Below are 6,785 nucleotides of genomic sequence, written 5' to 3' on the forward strand. Positions count from 1 at the left end.
CTTCCCTTCCCTTCCCTTCCCTTCCCTTCCCTTCCCTTCCCTTCCCTTTTCTTCCCTGCTGTGAGCTTGGTCATGGTCATGGACCTGCACATTTTGACCTAGGTTTGGTGGATTTGCCCTATATGCCCCCATCCTCCAAGCCCTTGGCTTAATCACCATCATTTTGGCCTCTAACATGATGACTATTTTCTCCCTTGACCAAAGGGATCCTGGAGGACTGTGGTTTACAATAGCACCTCTCATGCTTTTCTTCAGCCTGGCAGGAAGTACAAGTTTAGGAGGTCCCTGGATATCAGGGTCTGCTCCAACTTCATCCCAAGTCTATCTCTTTTTTTGCTTCCAGCGTCCTACCTGTACTTGAATTTACACTGATTTTAGGTTGAGATAGATTATCCAGTTTTTCCAAATCTTAAAGTTGCATGGTTACCTGGTTTTTAGGCTTGTTGGCTTATTGGTCCCTGCAGAAAATTTTCTCTCTTGAAAAGCATTATTTCCTTTGCTTTGTTATTCTAAAGCTTGTCTCCTATTTGTAAATTATCCTAACCACCACAAGAAGTAGCTGAATTGGTCAGCTTCCTGTCACTGGACACAATACCCAACACAATACAATTTAAAGAACTAGAGGCCAAATATGATTCACAGTTCCTGGAGATTCGGTCCATGGTAAGCTGGCTCCAACACAGGAACATCATGGCAGAGGGTACTGGGGAACAAAGTTCCTTAGTTCACGGCTTCCAGGGAAGCAGAGCAGGGAAAGAGTGTCAGAGAGGAAGAGGCCAGGCATCAGACATAGACCCCAAGGCCAACCTCCATGACAAAACCAGACACACCCAGAGGTGTGCTCTACCAATCCCTGGGTAGGGGGTGATCTCAAAAGCAATGAGGTAGACACTTTATCTTAAAGACCCCACAGTAGCCAGGACTTGTCATGCTTTCATCAGGTCCCCTGAAGCTCTGGCCCTAGCAGGCACGTGGAGAGACAGCAGCTTTCAAAGTTCTCTCTAGTCACGAGCTTCCCAGTCCTGCTGCAGGACTCCCTCCCTTTCCAGGGAAGGATGAGAGAGTCCCTTGCCTTGCCTTGACCCAGTCAGTTCCATGTATTGGAACATCCCACCCTGAGTGTTGGTCAGGGTTCTTTGTAGGCCAAAGACCCCAACCATGGTTAATTAAAGTAATACTGGAATTGATTGCAATTACATGGTATAGTTCACAGAGTCAAAAGAAAGGGAAGAAATCAAGCAGCCCCGCAGAGCCAGATCTGAAGTGTAGGGTTCTTGCCTTGCTTTGCTTTTGTTTGAGCATTGAAATAAGTAACTATAATCATTTTGGTGTTTTTAGCAAAAGTTTCAAGGAGACAGGTTTTATTTGCTGAACACAGGTCAAATGTTCACCCCTTAGCAAGGTCAGGGAAAGGTACTTCCGTTGACAGCACGCCATCTGCAATTCAAAGCGCATTTCAGTAAAGCAAACTCCAGGTGCTCCTAACAAAGGAAAGGGTCACAATCACCAGGAAAGCAAAAGCAGTGATAGTCAATACATCAGGGAGTTTAGTATGCACATGGATTGCCTGGGAATCTTGTTAAACTGCAAATTCTATTGCAGTGGCTCTGGGGGAAGATTTGAAAAACTAGAATCTAATAACCTCAGATTATGCAAATGCTGCTGGTGTGAGGACCACACCCTGAATATCAAAGCACTCATTTCCTCTTAGAAAAATGCCTTACAACCATCACATACTCTTTTTGTAGGACCTTTGCATAGACATTGCTGGAAACAATGCCTGTCATTCTATGGCCGTGCAAGTGAAACGTTTGTTTCCTATTTCACGTTAAAAAAAAGGAGTGTCTTAGTACTTTTCTCACTGCTGAGGTAAAATAGCCCACAAAGCTAAAGGAGGAAAGATTTATTGCGGTTCACAGTTTGTAGAGGTGTCAGCTCATAGCTGGCTGCCTTCCAGGCAGGGTGGCATGGCAGAGGGCATAGCAGAAGAGAACAGTTCATGGTGGGCAGAAGGCAGGAAGGGAGCAAACTACCGAAACAGCAAGCAGCAAGTGTCAGAGTGGGTAGCACTCACACCCAGGGCGGGCCTTCCCATTGTCTACTCCCAAAACTATGCCCAGTCAGTGACTAATTTAGTAATCACACACCCTTGGTCCCAACATCATATACTTGATCCCTGCATCACAGACTATAGATCCAGCCATCTCTGAAAAGCTGTGACCATAGGAGGTTTTGGGAGGAACATCTAGACACAAGCCACAACAAGGACTGAATTATTTCTTTAAAAAAATTTTTTTTGTGGATACCAGGAATCAAACTCAGGACCCTGAGCTTGCCAGGCAGGTGCTTGTGCCACTGAGCTACATCCCCGGCCCCAGAATGTTTAAAAATTATAAGTTAAATAAACATTGTATTTCTTTCACATCCATAATAACCACATAGAAAAATGCAATGAAAATGGTCCTGATTTGATTTTTAAGTGGTATTTTCATTGAGCAAAGGAAGAGTTATCATTCCACAATAGTGTTGGAACAGTCAGAAAAAAGTAAAGTTAGCACCCTATCTTGTTCTATAGAAAAAACAAAAATTTGCAAGTTAAATGAAGCTTTAATTTTTAGAAAAGTATAAAAGAACTGGAAGTAAATGCAAGGTGATGCTTTTACAATCCCCTATAGGAAAGATTTACTAAACATGAATCAAAACTCAGAAGTCATACAGAAAAAGCAGATTTATCTGTGTAGACATAAAAAATTTTTTGTATGACAAACATCATAAATTAAAGTCATGAAAGTTACCAGTAGAATGTATTTTTAACATGTCATATGGACAAAAGATGTGTTCATAATATACAAAATACCCCTCCAGATCAATAAGAAGACAACTTTATGGAAATATAGGTAAAGAACATGAGTGAGCAATTCATAAGAGAAACATTCATGATCAATAAATGTAATATGATATCCCTAACTTCACCATCATTCAGCATATGGGACATTTTCTGCCCTTCAGACTGGCAAAGTTTTTAAAATAGATAATATTCTGGACTTGCATAAGAACTGGTCAGTCATAACCTATTGGAGTATCAATGGGTCAGCTTATCTGAAGAGTGATATGGCAGTATCTATGGAAACTAAAAGTGCAAATATCCTTTGAACCACCAATCCCACCTCTAGGAACCCCTCCTGAGAAGCGTTCATGTGTATGAGTCTGCATCTATGAAGGGTGCTCAATGAACTGGAAAATCAAATTGCCCATCAATGCGAGAACTATGAATAAGCTACAGTGCTAGAGTACTGTGCAGGCATTAAAAAGAACTAGGAACACATGTAAAACAATGAACATATAAAAAAGTGAACAAGGACCACTATATCTAATATAATGAAAACATACAATACCACAAAAACTACTTGAGTCTGAAGAATTAGCAGAATGCATGTGTTGTCTTTTCATCACTGTGACAAATATAACTGAGATCATCAGCTGAAAAGGAGGAAAGGTTTATTTTGGCTTGTGGTTTTGGAGGTTTCCATCCATAGTCAGTTGGCCGTGTTCCTTCTGAGCCCACAGCAAGGCCATCCGCCATGGCAGCAGAAGATGCGGCGGAAGAGCTGCTCACCTTAAGGTAGTAGTCAGGAAGCAAAAGAAGGAGGAAGGAAGGTGCTGCAGTCCGAGTCCCCTTCAGAAGCACAGCTCCCATCACCTAACTGCACACTGGCCTCACCTCCTAAAGGCTCCCCTACTTCCCAACAGTGCCAGGCTGGGGACCAAGCCTTCAGCCCAGGACTTTGGAGCCACTTCAGACCCAAGCTACAGTAGCGCGCACTTAACTGGCACAGCAGTGGCGCGCAGCGCGCAGAGGCTGGAGTTGATGCGAACTGCCAGCTCATATTCTTTGCCTGTGTCTCCATGGAGTTGTCTTCTTTCCGACTGGAGGGGCTTTGCACGGGGTGACCGTGCAGGGGTAGCAACGGTGGGGGCTTCACCTTTTACGGGTAGAATATACCTGTGCATTATTTAGCATAATCAAGCAAACTAAAACACCTACAAGTCAAATAATACCATTTTATTTTAGAATAATCCTAAAGTTCAGAAAAATTAAGGGTAGAGATCACCAATGGAGTCACTCCTGTCTACAGGAAAAATCAGTGGCATTTTCCATTGATCTCCTCGAGGGTGCTATAATTTTAATAGGTTTCATTCTGACCCTGGGACACCCCTAGGATAGCACTGCAGGAAGCCCACCTTCAACTGGTTGTCATCTGTTGGCTTTGCTTTGTGGGCAGTTACTAAAGTACAGCCTCAGAAAAACTGCTTGTAAAAGTGTGGAGAGAAAAGATGATATAAAAAACTGGGCTCTCAGCTGGGTGTGGAGGCACACACCTGTAATCCTGGCACCCAAGAGGCTGAGGCAGGAGGATCGCCGTGAGCTCAAGGCCAGACTGAACTGCACAGCAAGACCCTGACCCAAAAAAGGAAAAAAAGAAAGAAAGAAAGAAAGAAAGAAAGAAAGAAAGAAAGAAAGAAAGAAAAAGTTGAACTGCTAAGAGATGTCCAATGCCAGAGAAATTTCTGGGCTAGGTTTAAAAGAAAGTTTGACTAAAATTGATGACTTCGTCCGGCCCAGTGTAACCAGTCATGCAGCATCCTGCCCACTTTTATTACCTGCTGGAAGCAAATCGGTAACCGTGGTTACACGAAGCTCCGCCCACGCTCTGCGTCCCCCGCAGCGGAAGCCCGAGTAGGAGCCGAGGAATGGAAATCCCTCGCGTGTCTCCTCATGCAGTCGAGGCTCCTGAGCCAGCGCCCTTGCGAACAGAAGCGGTCAGTGAGGTCTCTGGCCTGGAAGCTGCCCGCCGGCCGCTGCTTCCTGGATGCGCTCGTCCTGGGCCCTGCGCCGCGCTGCTCTCGATTAGCGCTGATCTGAAAAGTCCGTTTCTTACAGTGTCCTGGCACCCAGCTCTTCCAGTCTGCTCGGGTTTGGATGATTCTCTGTCACTACATCTACGCTTTGGAGAGCCAAGAAATCACCCGTGAGGCACGAGGTAACAAATGTATCTGATGGAGGGCTGCCAGCTACTCCCGTTATCTGTCTGTCTATCTATCTATCTATCTATCTATCTATCACCTGTCTATCTATCTGAACAAGGTCTTGCTATGTAGTCCAGGCTGACCCTGAACTCACTGCGTAGCCCGGGCTGGTCTTGAGCTCACAGCAATCCTCCTGCCTCAGCCTCCCCAGTGCTGGGATTATAGGTGTATGCCACCACAACCAGATGCCAACAGCTTTATTCAGGTAAAATTTAAATGCTATAAAATCTAGCCACTTGAAATGCATAATTCGAAGATTTTTTTAACTGCATTTACAAAGTTATGCAAACATCGCCACAGTCCCATCTGAGAGCGTTTCCACCACCCCTATAAGCCCCTCATGCCCTAGCGGTCTCCCTGGTCCGGTCCCGCTCTGGGCGACCACACCTGGCCTCTGTCTCTCCGCTCTGCCTTTCCCAGGCGCCCCAGTCACGGTTCACGCAGCGCGGCCGTTGCTGGGCCACCCTCTGACCATGCTGGGGACCGCGCGGGGCGGTGCAGGTCCAGGCGGCGCCTCTGCTCCTCCACGAGCGCGTCCAACCCTGACGCACCTGAGGGCCTCGCCTCCCACCGCCTGGACTGTGCTCTGTCCCTGCCCGTATCTGTCCCTTGTTCCACCCGCCCCCTCGGCGCACCCAGCCAAGTTCAGCTGCTGGGACACCTTTGTTTTCTTCCGTGTGGCCCTCTCCGGGCAGGGACATGGACAGACACCCCGGAGAAGCCGCCACCAGGCCTCTCTGTGGGACCAATACCCACCCGCACCGACCTCCTGCACACCCCGCCCTGCCTGTCTCCAAGGGGTGTGACCTCAGACAGGCTGAGCAGACAGCAGCCTCGGTCAAGGTCGTCAGGGTCAGATCCCTAACATTCCCACCCAGGAAAGCACAGGACGAGTGTGTGTCCAGGGTCCCTAAGTGGGAAACTGTGACAACAGTAATTGTGGTGGAAACTGGATCGCTATATTTTGAACAATCTCAAATATACCAGGGTGAGGGCTGGGGATTTAGCTCAGCGGCAAAAGCGCCTGCCTGGCAAGCGCAAGGTCGTGAGTTCGGTTCCCGGTACCGGAGAAAAACCAAAAAAAAAAAAAACCAAAAAAAAAAAAAAAATCAAATATACCAGGGTGAAAGAATTTCACAGTGAGCACCTATATACCCTAGGTGGTTCCGTCCCCCAGTCCTTTGTTCTCAGAACTAGGGATTCAACCCAGGACTTTTCACTGAGCTACATCCCAACCCTTTTTAAGTTTTTTGTTTTGTTTTGTTTTGTTTTAAGCCAATGCCTCACTAAGTTGCTAAATTGACCAGGCCAGGTATGAACTTGTGACCTGCCTGCCTCAGCCTCCCGGAGTGCTGGGCTTACAGCTGTGCAGCACCACACCCTGCCCCATTTTATAAACTGTGCCAGTATCTGTCTGTCCTTCCCTCCTCTCACCCACGATTCATCCTATTGCTTCCCTATTGCCAGTTGCAAACACCAGGACACGTTCCCGTGAATACTCAATTTACCAGAGTTGGGTGTCTGTTTAACTTCTTTCCTATAGTGTGAAATTTGTTTTTGGTGATATGCAAATTTTAAATGTACATTCACTCTTCTGAATACGGCACATTTGTGCCAAAAACTGCATTCATAGGCACTGGCAAAAGACAAAAATCCCTATGAACTCAGGAACAGACTAAAAAGATGTGGTCTTGTTG

The 6,785-nt window shown here is 46.2% G+C and overlaps 1 long non-coding RNA gene across 1 annotated transcript in view; it reads right to left on the reverse strand.

Annotated features, from left to right (window-relative positions):
- LOC102011725 overlaps positions 1-5,550 on the reverse strand; it is a 13,336-nt gene extending 7,786 nt beyond the window's left edge. The window contains exons 1-2 of the long non-coding RNA XR_259301.1: positions 5,476-5,550; positions 4,663-5,001 (exon numbers count right to left, since the gene is read on the reverse strand). This is a non-coding gene — a long non-coding RNA (uncharacterized LOC102011725). The remainder of the gene's footprint in view (positions 1-4,662; positions 5,002-5,475) is intronic.
- Positions 5,551-6,785: the final 1,235 nt, after the last annotated feature.

Source organism: Chinchilla lanigera, unplaced genomic scaffold (genome assembly GCF_000276665.1).
Source record: "Chinchilla lanigera isolate Chin_1 unplaced genomic scaffold, ChiLan1.0 scaffold00003, whole genome shotgun sequence".
Lineage (NCBI taxonomy): Eukaryota > Metazoa > Chordata > Mammalia > Rodentia > Chinchillidae > Chinchilla > Chinchilla lanigera.